At 37.4% G+C, this 21065-nt stretch overlaps 1 protein-coding gene and 1 long non-coding RNA gene across 7 annotated transcripts in view; both read left to right on the top strand.

Annotated features, from left to right (window-relative positions):
* Positions 1-21065, top strand: part of DMD (dystrophin) — a 2246075-nt gene that overhangs the window by 1125927 nt on the left and 1099083 nt on the right. The gene's annotated exons all lie outside the window — the stretch shown is intronic.
* Positions 1793-21065, top strand: part of LOC148773255 (uncharacterized) — a 67667-nt gene continuing 48394 nt past the window's right edge. The window contains exon 1 of the long non-coding RNA XR_016036891.1: positions 1793-20631. This is a non-coding gene — a long non-coding RNA (uncharacterized LOC148773255). The remainder of the gene's footprint in view (positions 20632-21065) is intronic.

Genomic DNA, 21065 nt, shown 5'->3' with positions numbered 1-21065 from the left:
ACAAAGATATGACCACAACCTTTGATTTCTTGGTGTGATAGACCTACAAAAGTTGTGCAGATTTACTAAAAAGAAAATAGAAACGATGTTCCAAAAAGTATGCAGAAATTCAGAGTCAAGATCGAGGATGATATACCTAGAAGACAATGAGGAAGAAAGATCTGTTCAGTGAAGGGTGATTTAGGGAATGTTAGATAAAATAGCAGGCTTGAACGCTGAACTAGGACTCAGTCATAAACTAGATCACATTGGCTATAGGTTCCTAAATGCTAATAGTGGTGGTAGTAGTGCTACTGACGATTATATATATTTTTGTTTATGCCAGGTTATTAATATGCATGGTATTATTCCAACAGTGATATACAGAGCTTTAGCTTTGATAGATCTATGAGGATGTTGAACCTCAGAAATTAGGTAATTTTCCCAAGATCACACAGCAGGAAGTGAAACAACTGAGATTTATTTATATATTTTTTTCTAGGTACTTTCTTTTTTTAAATTTTTTAAAATTTTAATTGGAGGCTAATTACTTTACAATATTGTATGGGTTTTGCCATACATTGACATGAATCTGCCCCAGGTGTACATGTATTCCGCATCTTGAACCACCCTCCCACCTTCCTCCCCATATTATCCCTCTGGATCATCCCAGTGCACCAGCCCCGAGCATCATATATCATGCATTGAACCTGGACTGGCAATTTGTTTCACATATGATAATATACATGTTTCAATGCCATTCTCCCAAATCATGCCACCCTCACCCTCTCCCACAGAGTCCAAAAGACTGTTCTATACATCCATGTCTCTTTTGCTATCTCGCATACAGGGTTATCATTACCATCTTTCTAAATCCATATATATGCGTTAGTATACTGTATTGGTATTTTTCTTTCTGGCTTACTTCACTCTGTATAATAGGCTCCAGTTTCTTCCACCTCATTAGAACTGGTTCAAATGTATTCTTTTTAATGTCTGAGTAATACTCAGAACTGTACATGAAACAACAGACTGGTTCCAAATAGGAAAAGGAGTATGTCAAGGTTGTATATTGTCACCATGCTTATTTAACTTATATGCAGAGTACATCATGAGGAACACTGGGCTGAAAGAAGCACAAGCTGGAATCAAGATTGCCGGGAGAAATATCAATAACATCAGATATGCAGATGACACCACCCTAATGGCAGAAAGTGAAGAGGAACTAAAAAGCCTCTTGATGGAAGTGAAAGAGGAGAGTGAAAAGGTTGGCTTGAAGCTCAACATTCAGAAAACAAAGATCATGGCATCTTGTCCCATCCCTTCATGGGAAATAGATGGGGAAACAGTGGAAACAGTGTCAGACTTTATTTTTGGGGGCTCCAAAATCACCACGGATGCTGATTGCAGCCATGAAATTAAACGACGCTTACTCCTTGGAAGGAAAGCGATGACCAACCTACATAGTATATTAAAAAGCAGGGACATTACTTTGCCAACAAAGGTCCATCTAGTCAAGGCTATGGTTTTTCCTGTGGTCATGTATGGATGTGAGAGTTGGACTGTGAAGAAAGCTGATCGCCAAAGAATTGATGCTTTTGAACTGTGGTGCTGGAGAAGACTCTTGAGAGTCCCTTGTACCGCAAGGAGATCCAACCAGTCCATTCTAAGGGAGATCGATCCTGGGTGTTCATTGGAAGGACTGATGCTAAAGCTGAAACTGCAATACTTTGGCCACCTCATGCGACAAGTTGACTCACTGGAAAAGACTCTGATGCTGGGAGGGATTGGGGGCGGGAGGAGACGGGGACGACAGAGAATGAGATGGCTGGATGGCATCACCGACTTGATGGACATGAGTTTGAGTGAACTCCGGGAGTTGGTGATGGACAGGGAGGCCTGGCGTGCTGTGATTCATGGGGTTGCAAAGAGTCGGACACGACTGAGCGACTGAACTGAACTGAACTGAATACTCCATTGTGTATATTTACAACAGCTTTCTTACCCATTCATCTGCTGATGGACATCTAGGTTGCTTCCATGTCCTGGCTATTAGAAACAGTGCTGCAGTGAATATTGGGGTACACGTTTCTCTTTCAATTCTGGTTTCCTCAGTGTGTATGCCCAGCAGTGGGATTGCGCTGGGTCGTATGGCAGTTCTATTTCCAGTTTTTTAAGGAATCTCCACTCTGTTCTCCATAGTGGTTGTACTAGTTTGCATTCCCACCAAAAGTGTAAGAGGGTTCCCTTTTCTCCACACCCTCTCCAGCATTTATTGCTTGTAGATGTTTGGATAGCAGCCATTCTGACTGGCGTGAAATGGTACCTCATTGTGGTTTTGATTTGCATTTTTCTGATAATGAGTGATGTTGAGCATCTTTTCATGTGTTTGTTAGCCATCTGTATGTCTTCTTTGTAGAAATGTCTGTTTAGTTCTTTGGCCCATTATTTGATTGGGTCGTTTATTTTTCTGGAATTGAGCTGCAGGAGTTGCTTGTATATTTTCGAGATTAAGTCTTTGTCAGTTGCTTCATTTGCTATTATTTTCTCCCATTCTGAAGGCTGTCTTTTCACCTTGCTTATAGTTTCTTTTGTTGTGCAGAAGCTTTTAGTTTTAATTAGGTCCCGTTTGTTTATTTTTGCTTTTACTTCCAATATTCTGGGAGGTAGGTCATGGAGGATCCTGCTGTGATTTATGCCAGAGAGTGTTTTGCCTATGTTCTCCTCTAGGAGTTTTATAGTTTCTGGTCTTACATTTAGATCTTTAATCCATTTTGAGTTTATTTTTATGTATGGTGTTAGAAAGTGTTCTAGTTTCATTCTTTTACAAGTGGTTGACCAGTTTTCCCAGCACCACTTGTTAAAGAGATTGTCTTTTCTCCATTGTATATTCTTGCCTCCTTTGTCAAAGATAAGGTGTCCATAGGTGCGTGGATTTATCTCTGGGCTTTCTATTTTGTTCCATTGATCTATATTTCTGTCTTTGTGTCAGTACCATACTGTCTTGATGACTGTGGCTTTGTAGTAGAGCCTGAAGTTAGGCAGGTTAATTCCTCCAGTTCCATTCTTCTTTTTCAAGATTACTTTGGCTATTCGAGGTTTTTTGTATTTCCATACAAATTGTGAAATTATTTGGTCTAGCTCTGTGAAAAATACCATTGGTAGTTTGATAGGGATTGCATTGAATCTATAGATTGCTTTGGATAGTATGCTCATTTTCTCTATATTGATTCTTCCGATCCATGAACACGGTATATTTCTCCATCTATTAGTGTCCTCTTTGATTGCTTTCACCAGTGTTTAATAGTTTTCCATATATAGGTCTTTTGTTTCTTTAGGTACTTTTATTCCTAAGTATTTTATTCTTTTCATTGCAACGGTGAATGGAATTGTTTCCTTAATTTCTCTTTCTATTTTCTCATTATTAGTGTATAGGAATGCAAGGGATTTCTGTGTGTTGACTTTATATCCTGCAACTTTACTATATTCATTGATTAGCTCTAGTAATTTTCTGGTGGAGTCTAGGGTTTTCTATGTAGAGGATCATGTCATCTGCAAACAGTGAGAGTTTTACTTCTTTTCCAGTTTGGATTCCTTTTATTTCTTTTTCTGCTCTGATTGCTCTGGCCAACAACTGAAATTTAGAACCATACCTGTCTTACTCCAAAGACTGTATGGCTGTTTCTCCTCCTTTTTGCAAAGGAGAATAGGGATGGTTCCATATCATAATGGAATGAATGAGATTTTCTTTTTACTCTAATGTCTTACAGTAATGAATAAAGCAGAGTATTTGGTGCATATTCTTAACTGTGATTTTGTTTAATCTTCCCAACTTTTGTGTGAAGTGGTTAGTACAGATAACATCCAAGGAAACCCAAAGGAATTCAGCAAGTATGAGTAGAAGAACCACATTTTAAAACCTTTTGTCAAAACTTCTCTTTTTCTCGGTTAGAGAATGGAAAGGCAGTTAAGGTGAATGAGGTAGGATGGACTAATCCCATTTGTAATCTTTTGACAATATTCAAACAAAAGACTCAGCAAATCCCTCTTGATGTGGGAAGCTTTACCACAGTCTATGGAGTGTCTTTGGAGCAGACATTCTCCTCTGCCGTTTCTCTCACCTGTACAGTCCTGGCTCCAAGGAGATGTCTGTCCACATGGTTTAAGTCTGCCTCCTCCACCTGCACCATCTGTTAACATTATTCTGTAAATCAGCTCTTTGTCTCTTTTCTCCATGACACTTATTTTCTGCCTCCTTGATTCTGTCTCTCTCCGATTATTATGTTAAGAATGATGAGGTCAGGTGTCAGTTTTTTTTTTTATTTCATCAGTACATCCCCTGTGTCTAGCAGCACTAGGTTGTAATCAACCCTCAATATGTAATCATGGAAAGAATGAAGGAATCAAGGACATCTGGCCAACAACCACTGTATCTTTTGTCTCCATCTCTCTTCTCCTGTACTGTTATCCTGCCATGCATATCTGGTGCAGGTTGACCCATCTTTCGTTTCCCAGAGAAGTTTGTAGCTACTACATACCATCCTAACAAGAAACCTCAAGGCCAGTTATTTCTTGGGAAACAGCCATAGACTTTTTTTAAAATTAAAATTAAGGTTTTATACAAGAGTATACATTTACTAATTATTTCTGAAACTGTGCAAGATCTCATGTGTATGTGGAGCTCTTTAATATATTGAGTCCTAGATTTTTTTCTTTTAAATACTCTTTAATGGGTGATTCTTAGTAATAGGCATAAAATGGTTTAGAATACCTGGAGATCAAAAGAAACTAACAATTGCAGGTTTTAGGTTATTCATATCAATTGCTATTGAGTAAAGAAAACACACTGAGGTCACCCAGAAGTGGAAAATTAACTAATTTCATTTTACTTTTCAATGTTACTGCATAGGTAGGCTTAATGATGAAATGATCAGAACTTCTATGTTCCATCCAGATGATTATCTCCAAGTTTTGACTACTGTAAATTTGTCAAGAATATAAACTCAATCGTTCTTGCAACTGCAAGTAACATCTACCTTGTATGAAAATTTAGTGGTAAAAGTGCCTAATTTCAATTTTTCTTTTAGTAACCTATATAATTTTTGAAAATATTTGTCTACTACCACTTGATAACAGAAACTTTATCAGTATAAACTTTGAAACTTAACTCCTAATGCCTTTTGCTAACTGAATTTTCCAATATCATTTTCCCATTGGGACTTAAATTTTACCCCCGTGTTGACAGTTTTCATATGCTGCCTTTCAAAATTTAGTTGTCAGTGATATATCCTCATGATATAATCTCATTATAATAACACAAAGTAGCTAGACCTTTTAAAAATCAGTATCTTATATTCAGCCCATTTAATCACTTCAGTTAAACATCTTAGAAGCAAACAGGTTCATTTTAAGAGGAAATATGGTTTTCAAGATATGTGTCATAGCACCACATTACCTTACAACATCTTGTAAAAGGTGAATTCAAATCACATCTTTAAATTTATTGCAAATTCAGTCATAACTTAAGGTTAGTGACTAAATACTGGCAAGTTTACAGAACTGATTCATAAACAGAAGTTTAAAACAAGGGTGGCATAAGTAATTTTAGTGTATCATTCACACTGCAGAGAAAATTCATTCACATCTTCCTAAGCCTTTTGAAGAAAAAAGACTTCTCATACTTGTTAATATAGCGTCTTAAGGTCTCTTTGCTGTTCGAGATATAAAAGAAAGGAAAACTTCCTCTTAGGAATTAGCCAGACTCTTTCTTTTCCTCTCTTCTTAAATTATTTTTCCATATTTTCTCTTGAAACACACACTGAATTTATAAAGGATTTTTTAAATGTTTTGATATTCTTATTGTGAAATAATCATAAACTCACAAGGAGTTAAAAATTAGTATAGAAAGTTCCTATATGTACATTATTCAACTTTTCAGTGGTAACATCTTCAATATATATACCATTATCAGACCCAGAAAATTGACACTGGCACACTACAATTAACCTTACTTGGATTTACCCAGTTTTGCACATAGTCTTTCATTGGATATCTTTATGTATTGTTCTGTAATTTTTAATCTCATAGTTAGATTCATATAATCACCACCAACATCAAGATACAGAACTGTTTCATCACCACAGAGGAATCTATAGAATGATTCTTACAAAGTTCCCACAAGTGTGTCAAAACCATTACTGGGATTATATTCCCAAGTATATTTTATTTGTTTATTTTTTCCAAGTATATTTTAAATTATTAAAACTTACAGATCATGTCTGTCATTATTATAGCACTAGGTTCTTCTTCCTAACCATGGTAATCCTGATAAATTGACATTGATGAATATGAGAACATCTAACTCTTCCGGGCTCTATAAATATACTAACTGAGATTGTAATATTTTGGTATCTTCTTACTGGTCATTTGCTTGATTGTGATGATTTGAACAAGATGAGAATATTAAGAACAGCCTAGATAAGCAAAGAGGATTTCAGTCTTCTACAGCTAACTTAATCATTGCCCCAATAGGAGGTATATACTTAATTATCCCTGTGGAAAATGTGAAGAATATGAAAGTGAATAATATTCTTAGATTTTCCAGTACATATACTCTAAAGAGAGCAAGTATAGAAATTTAGGAGCTGTGTTAACTCTTCTGGTTTCCAGAAGAGTTTCTCTTAGTGTCCTAAGTAAGTCATTTACTAAAGGATAGGGCAATTTGCTGTCCTTTTTGAATGGACTGATGATGATGCTTATTCAGCAGAATAGGATATAGACAATTCATTTTCTCCCTTAGACTGAAAAAGGTTCGGGTAGCAATTAATTCATATGCCAGATACTTGGCTTAGGCATGGTAGGGGGAAAACTGAATGGTCATTGACCTTAGGATAGCATAGTGGTTAGGAGCTGGGGCTTGATATTTAGAATTCCAGCTCTGCTACTCAATAGTGGAGTCTTCTTAGTCAAGATAACTTAAGTGCTCTGCATAGTCCCTGGCATCTACACACTATGCACTTTATATTCAATGACTATTATTAGTCAAGACTCTTAAAGGCTGGTTAATGAGGCAAATGCTAGAAACAAAAGTCAATTAGATGAAATAAAGTAATAAAGGATACATATATTTCAAGGAAATTTAGAAAAGGAAGTGGAAAAGAATTAACATGTCATGGTCCCACTATGTATTAATATCTGATACTGTTTTGAGTGTCTTAGCAATCTGATCTCATTTTAACCTCACAAGAAATCTGCAGTGTGGTCGATGTTATTTGCATTTTATAAGTAAGAAAGTAAAGACTTGGTTTTAAAGTTAAGTGAGTTGTTTCAACACAGTTATTGATTCAAATCAAAGTCTGTGAGACTCCAAAAGTGATGCTATTGAGGTCTGGAGTAGTGAAGCATGAATCACAAAGAAAGTGACCCAGAGGATAGATAAAATTTGAAAGAGGTAAAACAGAGGAAAGGGAATTACAAGCTGGAGCAGTGTCATAAGTAAAGCCTCAATGGCATGAGTCCAAATGTCATATGTAAAGTTTAATTAAGCTGCTTAGTGGGATCAGAATCATTGCTCTGTTGGAAACAGTGGAGACATTTTGGCTGGGGATTGAGGCAGGAAACCTTGGGGGAGACTAGAGTTTAAGCAGTTCTTTAGTCCCTTCTCAGAATTATATGAGGCATATATGCCTGGGTCACACCAAGATCTACCAAATCAGAATACCTGGTGTTAATCACTCAGGGAATCACTCAGTCATAGACAGCTATCTCATAGCTGGCCATGACATTGGCAGGAATGAAATTATAAATTGCATTTTAAAAAGTACATGCAGGAGTTACAACAGGGTTGACAGTTCTATACACAGCAAATTATGCTGTAAACCAGGGCCTGGAGGAGTTTGAAGCAGCTTTTACGAAGGCCTGGTCTAATCCAGCACCATGGACAGCTCAGAGGTCTTATTTCTGAAGAACCTGACATTAAAAACTGTGCTTTCATCTGCAGGCAATTTTGTCTTTGGCCTTGCCAGCTCTACCCTAGAAGAGATACCTTTATTTTAAAAGGTCATCCTGTATTAAAGCTTGTCAAGTTTGTCCTTATCACTCACTCAGATTCCTTGTATAATGACATGACTGGAGGACAGATTAGGATTTTCTTTGCAAAATTTATATTGGTCACCCCCTTTGTTCATGAAGATTTCATTCATTAGAGTTTTTTTCCCCCATCCCTAGTGTTCTACACTCCAAATGGCTCTTAGTAGTTCTTTTGCCCTTGTAATTGATACTTTTCCCTAGCACATCTTTATTTTTTTGTCAATGGGCCATCAAATACTTGCTGTGATAGCAACGGAATACACAAATCAAGTGGGAGGAATTAATAAGGGCAGCAATTCCAAGATTTGGATCTCTAAGATTAATCTCTTGTAGCTTAATTCAGCATTCTAAATGAGTTTAACATATTTGAGGACAGAACAACCCACATTAAAAAAAAACTTTTATGTTATCTATGCTAATGAGGCATGTTATAGATAATAGTGTTCTTTTGCAGATGGCAGTAAAAGAAACATTGAAAGCTTTACCTTGTCCATCAGAAAATTAGAATGTGTATATCATGGGATGATTAGTTTTCAAAATCAGTTTGGATCTCACAAGATGTTGACCCTGTTTTTGAAGGACAAGTCAGGACCAGATACCAGATTGTGCCGTGTTCAAGTCACAATTCATTTCTAACCTTTGGGGGCTTCTTCAGCACTGCTGCTTTTTCAGTTTTCCTTGTGATCTGCATTAATTTGCTATCTAGCTTTCTGTAGATTGACCTCAGCTGCCACAATTGGTATGTTCTGTGTCAACATATGCCTTACTGAGAGTAACCTAAGCAAGGAGGAAAGTGCCACTGATTGTCTAGGTAATAGGTTGTGACAACAGACATATTATTCTAGTATAAATGTATTCAGTTTTTCTGTGCTCAGTTCAGTTCAGTCGCTCAGTCATGTCCGACTCTTTGCGACCCCATGAATCACAGCACGCCAGGCTTCCCTGTCCATCACCAACTCGCGGAGTTCACTCAAACTCATGTCCATCGAGTCGGTGATGCCATCCAGCCATCTCATTCTCTGTCGTTCCCTTCTCCTCCTGCCCCCAATCCCTCCTAGCATCAGACTCTTTTCCAGTGAGTCAACCCATCGCATGAGGTGGCCAAAGTATTGGAGTTTCAGCTTTATCATCAGTCCTTTCTGTGCTTAGTGTGTATCATATATGAAGGCCACTGGGATATGCTAGATGAGACAGACTGAGAGAGACTATAATGGCTTTGGCCTCCCAACTAGAGAGAACAAAATGTTGAAGAAATGTATGCCAAATGCAGCCGTTTGAGGTTTAAGAGTTAGTTTACACAAAACACAATGACAAATGTTACTAAAGTGAAAACTGTAATTTCCAGTTACTGCTAGCTATGAAAATTTAAATACCGGAAAATTCCAATAAAATATTATAAATTACATCATTTCCTATAGGTTTACTATTTAGTTTGTGAAAATAAAATTTCCTAATGATTTATGTAATCAATCTTTGGTGGCTTCTACGGTAAAGAATCTCCTTGCAATGTGGGAGACCTGGGTTTGATCTCTAGATCAGAAAGATCCCCTGGAGGAGGACATGGTTACCCATTCCAATATTCTTGCCTGGGAAATCCCATGGACAGAGGAGCCTGGTGGGCTACAGTCTATAGGGTTTCAAAGAGTCAGGCACAACTGAGTGACTAACACAAAAACACTAATATTAAATAAGTAGTATATTTTGGTAGAAAATATAAGTTAGATGTTGAGATAACCTAAAATATTCAACAATTTAGATTTGTATTTTGTATGAACCACTTTTAAGTAGTTAATAAAGCATGTATGTAAATAAAAATAAGCAACTTAAGAGAATGATTATGTGAACACTATTTATTATTCCAAAGCATGAATTTTTCAAACACACCTTTTATTACTGTTTTAAGAAAGAAATCATTTCCATATATTTGCATGTAGATCACTTTAAGTCTCAGAGAATTTTCCATAAACTTGTTTTCTTTTATTGCTGCTATAACTAACAGGCTAGCGGATTATTAACTTGGAAAGTTGTACATAAAAATCACATCCATAGCTTAAATGACCAGGATACATTTTTTATTCTGGAAATGTCAATTCAAGTTAAATAATCACAGAATCCTTGGTCATTTTTAGATCTCGACAGTCTTGCAGTATTTTTCAGAAATGAAAAAAAAAAATGTGGTTTTTGGCTTTTTTGGTAAAGTATCTTTCCTTTGTACCTCTTTTGTAAAATTTTGACCAGAAATGGTGATACAAATAGACTCCAACTTCAATAATATATTTCATAGATAAACCAAGATTAATTCTTATTTTATTGTATTTGGCTCATAACTCACTATTTGTAGGCAGGCAACTTATGTTCATGATAGAAAAAGATTTTTACCTCTGAAGATCGCTTAGCTTTTCATTTTCACATGTATCCTGTTTTCTGAATATTTTACTTGCAAAGACAGTAACATTTATTAATTTTTTTATTAATCCGTCTTATATGAGAAATTAACATTAAGCACTCCCAGTGAAATAACAAATGACCTTTTGAAATAATATAATCCTGGGGAAAAAAGGAAAGTGATAATTTAGTCAGCCTTTAAAATCATATCAATTAAGTATATAATTCCTTTCAGCCTCTTTAAAATGGTCAACATCTTTAGTACTGTATTAATGGTTGCCCCCTTTGTCTACATCTGTGCCTTTGGATCCTGCCTCGAGTAGAAAAAAAAAAAAAAGGTGTATTTGTCCCTGCTCCCCATTGTTATCTCATATCTTTCACTTTCTTCCCTCAATTTCTACTCTCTCCAGATGTACCCACTTCCATCATCTGCTTGCTTGGTCCCTTTAATACTCTGAAACGAATTCTGGCATTAGACAACCAAAACCCTCAATTTAGCATCAGTTTAATTCAATAAATATTAATTGAGTATCTGCTTTGTGTCAGGCACTACTCTAAACATTTGGGATGTATCAGTGAAAACAACAGAAAATATACAGGCTTCTAGATTCTAAGGGGGCTCAAACAGTAAGCATAAAATTGATATAAGTCAATTTTATAGTATGTTAAAAGATGATGAGTGCTGTCGAAAATTAGATAAGCAAAGTAGGGGGTGATTTATACTGGAGTGCATTCTGAGTTTAAGTAAGGTATCAAGATAGTCCCCACTAAGAAGGTGACATCTGAGCAAATCCATGAAGGAGGCAAGGGAGTGAACCATCTTAGACGTCTGAGGGGAGAATCCTCTTAGCTTGAGGAAAATGTCAATATAGGATTCCTAGCTCATCAGTTTATCTGCGATCCCTGGTACTTCATCTACATGTGGTTAGAGTGAAATGAGAGAGGTATAGGAAAGGCTATTAACAAGGTGATGGTGGACCTTGGAGACCATTGTAAGAATGTCCTCTTTCTGTCTGAGTTGGATGGGAGCCTGTGTAGGATGTTATGGATAAGATTTGACATGAATTAAAAGAATTACTCTGGATCCTGGTGGTAGAGGCTCAAAGCAAGGAGGACACTTAGATTATTATGGTAATTTGATTAAAGATGATGGTGTCTCAGACTAGGGTAGTAAGAGGGAGTGATAGTCTGAATATATTTGAGGGTGAAGCCAACAAGGATTTCCTGATGGATTGGAAAAAGCTATGTCAGAAAAGCAGAATCACATGTGGCTCCAATATTTTTTCTCTAATTAATTGAAGGTATAAAGTTATCCTCAACTGAAATGGTAGGCTGCAGATAGAGTGGGGTGATTTTTGGAAAGATTCAAATCTAATGTGAGGTATCTATTAATGTTCCAGTGGAGATATAAATATGCAGTTGACTGCATGGATTTAGAGTTTAGAGAGAAAGTGAAAGCGAAGTCGCTCAGTCGTGTCCAACTCTTTGCGACCCCATGGACTGTAGCCCACCAGGCTCCTCCGCCCATGGGATTCTCCAGGCAAGAATACTTGAGTGGGTTGCCATTTCCTTCTCCAGGGAATCTTCCCGACTCAGAGATCGAACCCAGGTCTCCTGCATTGCAGGCAGACGCTTTAACCTCTGAGCCACCAGGGAATTAGTATAAGTGAAGTCACTCAGTCGTGACCGACTCTTTGTGACCCCATGGACTATAGCCCACCAGGCTCCTCGGTCCATGAGATTTTCCAGGCATGAATACTGGAATGGGTGCCCATTTCCTTCTCCAGGGGATCTTCCCAACCCAGGGATCGAACTGGAGTCTCCAGCATTGTAGACAGACGCTTTACATCTGAGCTACCAGGGAAGCCCACCAGGGAAGGACATTTAAATTGGGAATTATTGGTATAAGAGTTAAAGCTGTGTGGTTAGATGATCTCACAAAGGAAAAGTAAGGTTGGAGGAAAGGAAAACACAAAGGATTTCAACATTAAGAAGTGGGTAAAAGGAAGAGAAAGAGAAAAGGAGAATAAAAAGTAGTGACCAGTGAGGTGGAAGGATAAACAAGAGAATGTGGTATCTTGACAACTTAACCTTCTACCTATAAAACCTGCATTTGTTGGGATGGGGGTCAGGTGTCTCATTCCACCTTGTCCTGTATTCATAATCAGTATATCCTCACTTTGTACCTATAAAACCAAAAGGAGAAGTCAGTATTTCTGAGATATAGCATGTTAATAAATGCAAGGGGTATTCAATGAATCTTAATAATTCAGTGGTGTGATGTGGAAAAAAAAAGTATTCATAGGGAAAGGAACAGAAGTTAGCTCAGGAAATGAATTGACAGTGATGCTGTGCCTCCAGTGTAGGTCTCCCTCTTCTGTGTCCCAGTGGTTGAATTAACAGCAAGGTCCCTTAGTAAGAAAAGTAAAATGCTGTGAGCATTTATGTCTACATGGTTGAATTAAATCCCCCAACAATGAAATACAGTTAACACAATATCTTGAAAAGAACCCTAAGTGGATTTCAGGGAACCTGAATTCTAAGTATGGTTCTACTGCTGACTGATTGCATTAACTTCAAATCTATCATTAACCTCCTTGTGCCTCATTATCCTCATTTCACCAAATAAGAAAAATGAAATATTCCTCCTTTCCTACCTCACTTGGATGTTGTGAATTTAAATGTGTGAGAAGTGCTTGAGATGCATAAAATTTGATGGAGTGTTTTATTCATGAATTCAAGGCATCTGAAGTAATTTGACCATGATGGAAGTTGCTTCCTTGCACATTTTTTTTAGAACGGCATTTCTCTCACTGACCCACCCATTTTTGCAGCATGTTACCTACTCCTAAATGTAAAACAAACATAAATCAGCCTTATAAATAAGGATTACATCTATTATCACTTCATAATATCATAGTATTCTGTAATATTCATCATTCACTTGTTTATATATCCAATGTATATTTATTGAGGACATTAAGATAAAGCTTCAGTTCCTAAGTAGCGATGAGGAAATCTTCCATTTTTTATATTTCTATGGCGTTTAAAATGTACTTTAATAACCATGATCACCATTGATCTCTCAGTTCTATGAAATTGATATGACATATGCTTTTTCCTATTTTGATTTTTATCAGTTCTGTCTCAATAAACATGGAAAAATGAATAAATAAAAATCAAAATAGGAAAAAGCATATGTCGTATCAACTTCATTCGTACAGTGTATAGTGCGATTTGACACATGTATATATTGTAAAACGTTTACCACAATAAAGTTAAAATCCTTCACCTCACATAATTGCTGTTCTTATAGTAAAACCATTAAAGTTCTACTCTCATAGCATCTTTCAAGTATACAGCACAGTGTTGTTAACTGTAGTCACCATGCTGAAACTTAGATCCCCAGAACTTACCTTTTAACTGAAAGTCTGTGCCCTTTGACCAAATCTCTTTTATCCCGCCGCACCCCTCTCTACCATTGTTAGAACTCTGCAATGATAAGGACTTCTCTGACCTAAATGTCACTGAAATCTAGAAGAGAAGAGCAAGGCTAAAGTATAAGGTGGGGCAAAGTCAGCTTAAAATGACTAAAAGAGTTCTGGGACCAAATATATGTCTTTTAAAAATGAGGAAGAGAAGATAGAAGGGATTCTTCTTTTCACCATCTGGAAAGCATTTGAAAAGAAAAGTGTTGTGCTATAACTAAATAGCTCTTTGTCACTGCAGCCATTTGCTGATGTCTAACCCTTATGACAGAAAGTGAAGAGGAACTAAAGATTCTCTTGATGAAAGTGAAAGAGGAGAGTGAAAAAGTTGGCTTAAAGCTCAACATTCAGAAAACAAAGATCATGGCATCTGGTCCCATCACTTCATGGGAAATAGATGGGGAAACAGTGGAAACAGTCAGACTTTATTTTTGGGGGCTCCAAAATCACTGTGGATGCTGATTGCAGTCATGAAATTAAAAGACGCTTACTCCTTGGAAGGAAAGTTATGACCAACCTACATAGTATATTAAAAAGCAGAGACATTACTTTGTCAACCAAGGTCCGTCTAGTCAAGGCTATGGTTTTTCCCGTGGTCATGTATGGATGTGAGAGTTGGACTGGGAAGAAAGCTGATCGCCGAAGAATTGATGCTTTTGAACTGTGGTGCTGGAGAAGACTCTTGAGAGTCCCTTGGACTGCAAGGAGATCCAACCAGTCCATTCTAAAGGAGATCAGTCCTGGGTGTTCATTGGAAGGACTGATGCTAAAGCTGAAGCTTCAATACTTGACCACCTCATGCGATGAGTTGACTCACTGGAAAAGACTCTGATGTTGGGAGGGATTGGGGGCAGAAGGAGAAGGGGACAACAGAGAATGAGATGGCTGGATGGCATCACCAACTCGATAGAGGTGAATTTGAGTGAACTCCAGGGGTTTGTGATGGACAGGGAGGCCTGGCGTGCTGTGATTCATGGGGTCGCAAAGAGTTGGACACGACTGAGCGACTGAACTCAACTGAACCTTTAAAAGGGCCCCAACCATGGGCTCAAAATCAGAAACCAAGAAAATAAACTTTGATATAATATTTCCTGTAGTAACTATCAATCTCCCACCTAATTTTTAAGTTAACCCTAGACTCAGCAATAACACTGATTCAGGATTCCTTATGCAAGCTTTCAGGATATAATTATTATTAGTGACCATAACTCTTCATTTTCCCCTTTTGTCATTCATGCATCAGAATTTAATAATAAATCAATGGTTATGATCCCTTTTAAGTGAGGAAGGGGTTGGCATTAGATGGTAGGATTGTCATTTTAAAATTATGAAGCATTCAGGGAACATCCGTTGTTACTTTTCTGACTGTCAAATTGGACACTGCTATTTTCAGATTTTAAGAGGCATCAAGCATTGGCAACCACTTTTTTTGGTGTTATAATTTCATCATAAAATGAACTTTTATTTGATGACTCTATAAAATTTTGTTGAAATGAATGCATGATACTTTGCCTCTTTCTAGCAACCTAATCCGGAGAAGGCAATGGCAAGTCACTCCAGTACTATTGCCTAGAAAATCCCATGGATGGAGGAGCCTGGTAGGCTGCAGTCCATGGGGTCGCTAAGGGTCGGACACGACGGAGCGACTTCACTTTCACTTTTCACTTTCACACATTGGAGAAGGAAATGGCAACCCACTCCAGTGTTCTTGCCTGGAGAATCCCAGGGACGGGGGAGCCTGGTGGGCTTCCATCTATGGGGTCGCGCACAGTCGGACACGACTGGAGCGACTTAGCAGCAGTAGCAGCAGCAGCAACCTAATCAAACAGTGTTGAAGAAGATCTGAGAATTGTCAGTATGTGTACTTTGATTTGCAGGCAAAAGTGTTTCCCTATAAACAGATCTCATAATTTAACTAAAACCATAGCTGATGGCTCAGATGGTAAAGAATCCACCTGCAATGTGGGAGACCTGGGTTCAATCCCTGGGTTGGGAAGATCCCCTGGAGGAGGGCATGACAATCCACTCCAGTATATTTGCCTGGAGAGTCCCCATGGACAGAGGAGCCTGGCGGGCTACAGTCCACAGGGTCACAAAGAGTCAGAAATAACTGAAAAACTAAGCAAAGCACACAGCACAGCAAACAAATCTCATAATTTAACTAAAATCATAGCTGATGCAGTAACTTGAAAAGGCAAATGGAAAGTTTAGTATAGGAAAGAAAAGAAAGAAACAGTTCTTTTGCGTGTCCACAGCAAACTATAAATTTCTTTGTTAGTTAATTTTTGGGTAAATTGCTGAGGTTGGAGAGCCTTAGTTGTGATTAAACTATCAGCACGATTAAGCTAAATATTACATTGAGTTTCGGTTTTAGTTTTCTTCCACACCCTGTGCTTGATCATTTATCATAAAGATTTGGGTCCTCTCTCAATCCTGGTATCTTTCCAGTTGGCAACTCAAAGGACCTTATGTAAAGAGGAACTACACTGATTATAAGAAAGAATATTTTAAACTCTGAGTTCCTATTTCATTTTTTTCCCCTTTCTTAAACATATTTTCTCTACATGATGAATGTGAGTGTTGGAAGGTGATAAATACCACCCGTAGGCTTTAGAACTTAAATGTTGAATTTGACATTCAGAGTTTAAAGGCATCGTGAAAATTTCTCCAGAACTAATGTTCAAGCAATTTGGGTTTTACAGGCAACTCAGTAGTTTTGAATGATGTAGTTATTTTGAAAAAGTAACCATAAAAAGCTATGTTCAGAGAAGTAGTGTTTTGCATTTATCAGAAGAATGTAAAAGTCAGTTTATGAGCTTGCTGTTAGGAATATACTTCACTTTTTAAAATTATATTCTAACTCATTAGTATTTAATTCATGCTTTTGTGCAGCAAACTGAATCTATTAAAAAGATTGGATATTTATTTTAAGTTAGAGGCATGTAGAATAAAATTATAAACATTTTACATGCCCTTTAATTGTATTTTTTTTCTCTTCAGCCCATCTCTACGCATTCACAAAATATATTTCCAAGGAGTACGTCTACACATTTTATAAGCAAGCATTATCAAACATTTCTTTCTTAACTGTAGTATGCAAAGTATCTTCACCTAGTTTTCAGTACCTAGTTTTCTTTTTAATCATACAGTGTTATTTCTTTTACAGTAAAATTAATGCATACAGAAATATATATCCATGTAGAAAGTTAAAAGGAAATTGCTATGCAGTTACTGTACTTGTGAATGGTCTATTTTCTATGCATATTTTACACTGGATTGTAGTGATTACATCTAAAAGAAAATGAATGATCTTTGTTTTTACTGAAGGGATAAGCAATGTACATAACTACCTTTCTTGAGCAGCACAATTGCAAATACACAGCTCTTCCTTATTGTCCAGTCATCATCTTTCTATGGAAGTAGTTCAAATAAAGGCTTTGTTCCTTTGAGTAACATATTCAAAGAGGAAGAGAAATTAGAAATACTTTCAAAGGTACTTCAAACACTAATGGTACAGTTCTTTCAGTATTTCGGTGATTTAACAAAGACAATGTATTTTATTATATTTGAATCTTAAAGAAAGTATATTTATCAGAATTCTGTTGAGAGCCTATATGTCACAAAGGAGGAATTTCCTTAATTATAAGATAGAAGCTGATGATATCATTTTTACCCAGTATAATAGAATTTATGAATCCTAGTCATACAAATAGGTTAAGCTTATATGTGTAGATGTATGTGTACTGGGCAAGAAATGGATGTGTCTTTATTAATTAAATATTCCATTTAAAGAGTTATCTTTTAATATAATTATGTTTAAAGTAGGATGACAGTAAGTATAAGAAACTAAAAATGTCCTAAATGCAAATTAAACTCTGATTCAGCTTCTAGCTTACAATCCCAGAATGTTCCAAAGTTCATTAAAACCACAACTTATCCTTGTACTCATGAACTACAGAAGAGACAGTTAATAGACATTTCTAGCTGATAGACTGTTATAGAGCAGAGAACAGTCTGTGGTTTTGAAAATTAAACATATCAATTTGCCCCTCTTCCCCCATTAAGGAAGTGTTCCTTAATTGTGCTAACACGTCAAGTAAACTGTTCCATTAGATTTTAAGACCCAGGTATAAACATCTGGGTAAGGTTACATATTTCAAAGAAACAAAACACCAGAAACCATTGGTTATACATCTCACGGCTGGAGGGTAATTTGCAACAGAGGTTTATATATCAAGTATACAGAATTGCTAACATTGTTCTAAAGATGGGAGTGTGGGTGTTTGAGCCTTGAAAGTCGCTGTTTATATCTATCAAACTGAAATTGATCATTAAAAGTACCTTCTCTGTCAAGTTCTACCAAATCATCTTTTGCCCCCTGTGTCTTAGACTATTTTACCTGTTCAGCTTGGATTGCTGATGCCATTTTCCCCAGAACCACTGTCTGTCCCTTTTGCAAAGCACAGATACAGTGTACCTAAGTGTTGGATTGTAAAACACTTGTACCAAGGCTTTATACAGCTTCTGTTGAGTTTAAGAGGATCTAGTTTATAAGATCATCTCTGGTACATAGTCAAGAACAGCCTCCCATTTTCCCAGCACCCTCTCTGCCTATGGGTGTGAACACATTACTTGGATGACTGTGACTCAGGTGAGGGGAGTGAGCATGAAATCGACCAGAAGGGCTGCTGAGCCCAATCCTAGCGCTTCTTATTCAGTAGATCTAGGATGGAGTCCAAGCATTTACATTTTTAACAAGTGTGTAGGTGATGCTGATGCTGTGGTCCCCAGGATAACATTTTGAGAAACACTGATGTAGAAGTCAGAGAATGAAGCTATAGTTCAGAAGATCAGTGTTCCTGTCCCAGTTCTACTTTTATAACTTAGCAAATGAACCAAACTTTCAAGGTTTTAGTTCTCCTCATCTATACCATGGGTGGTTAGATTGGTTTTCTAATTTAAAATTAAATAATCTGAGTAATATCATGTGTGTATATATATATATATACACACACACACGTACCACGTCTTCTTTATGCATTCTTCTGTTGATGGACATTTAGGTTGCTTCCATGTCCTGGTTATTGTAAATAGTGCTGCAGTGAACATTGGGGTACATGTTATCTTTTTGAATTATGGTTTTCTCTGAGCATATGCCCAGAAGTGGGATTGCTGGGTCATATGGTAGTTCTGTTTATAGCTTTTTAAGGAACCTCCATACTGTTCTCCATAGTGGCTGTACCAATTTACATTCCCACCAACAGTGGAAGAGGGTTCTCTTTTCTCCACACCCTCTCCAGCATTTGTTGTTTGTGGATTTTTTGGTGATGGCCATTCTGTCTGGTATGAGGTGATACCTCATTGTAGCTTTGATTTGCATTTATTTAGTAATTAGTGATGTTGAGCATCCTTTCATGTGTTTCTTGGCCATCTTTAAGTGTTTTTGGAGAAATGTTTATTTAGGTCTTTCACTCATTTTTTGATTTTTTTTTAATTGAGCTGCATGAATTTTTTGTATATTTTGGAGATTAATCCCTTACCAGTTGCTTTCTTGGAAGTCAGAAAGAGGAAAAACAAATATTGTATAATATTGCTTGTATGTGGAATGTAGAAAAAGGATACAGATGAATTTATTTTCAAAGCAGAAATAGAGACACAGATGTAGAGAACAGACATATGGATACTGGGAGTGAGGGCGGGTTGGATAAATTGAGGGATTGGGATTGACATATATACACTACTGTGTATAAAACAGATAACAAGAACCTACTGTATAGCACAGGGAGCTCTACTCATTTCTATGTGGTTACATAAATGGGAAGGAAGTCCAAAAAAGAGGGGATATATTTTATACATATAGCAGATTCACTTTGCTGTATAGAAGAAATTAATACAACATTGTAAAGCAACTATACTCCAATAAAAATTAAGAAAAATATATGTGGGCAAAAAATTTAACAGGATATAATTCTGATTCACTATACAATGTACCAAAGAAGGATGACTATTTCCCTTCATTTTTTGCTCTGTCTCCTATTCCTAGGTGATCTCATTAATGCTTTGGGTTTAAATTACAAACTTTCCTGCAAAGGCTTTAAAATATACTTTGCCGCCCTGAATGCTGGTCTTATATGCCCATATGCCTAATTGACATTGCCACTGTTAAAGGCAGCACAAACTTAACAAACACCAAGTTGAACTTATGATCTTGTCCTTCAAACATGACACAAATCCACTTTGCCCCATCCTGGTGAATGTCGCCAGTCAGTTAAGCAGGCTCAAAGTCTAGGATTCATATTTGATTCCTCTTCACTGTCCTTCAGTTGCCTTGTCAGATCCCACTGATTTAACCTTCTCAATATCTCTACAGTTTTCCTCTATGTCCCTCATTATCCTAGGGTAAGCTGCCATCATTTCTCTCTGTGATGACCACAACAATCTTTTAATTGTATATGTTGTGTGCTAAGTCACTTCAGGTGTTTCTGACTCTTTGCCATCCCATGGACCATAGCCCACCAGGCTCCTCTGTCCATGGGATTCTCCAGGCAAGAATACCTGAGTAGGTTGTCATGCCCTCTTCCAGGGAATCTTCCCAACCCAGGGATCAAACCAGCATCTCTTATGTTTCCTACAATGGCAGGCAGGTTCTTTACCATTAGTGCCACCTGGGAAGCCCAACTCTCTTAATTCAGTTCAGTTCAGTTCAGTCGCTCAGTCGTGTCCGACTCTCCGCGACCCCATGAATCACAGCACGCCAGGCCTCCCTGTCCATCACCAACTCCCGGAGTACACTCAAACTCATGTCCACAGAGTCGGTGATGCCATCCAGCCATCTCATTCTCCGTCGTCCCCTTCTCCTCCCGCCCCCAACCTTTCCCAGCATCAGAGTCTTTTCCAGTGAGTCAACTCGTCTCATGAGGTGGCCAAAGTATTGGAGTTTCAGCTTTAGCATCAGTCCCTCCAATGAACATCCAGGATTGATCTCCTTTAGAATGGACTGGTTGGATCTCCTTGCAGTATAAGGGACTCTCAAGAGTCTTCTCCAACACCACAGTTCAAAAGCATCGATTCTTCGGCGATCAGCTTTCTTCACAGTCCAACTCTCACATCCATACATGACCACGG

This window comes from Moschus berezovskii, chromosome X (genome assembly GCF_049115385.1).
Source record: "Moschus berezovskii isolate FMDL1 chromosome X, NW_MosBer_1.0, whole genome shotgun sequence".
NCBI classification, from domain to species: domain Eukaryota; kingdom Metazoa; phylum Chordata; class Mammalia; order Artiodactyla; family Moschidae; genus Moschus; species Moschus berezovskii.
The sequence above is the reverse complement of the archived record's forward strand: the minus strand, read 5'-3'. Positions and strand labels throughout refer to the sequence as shown.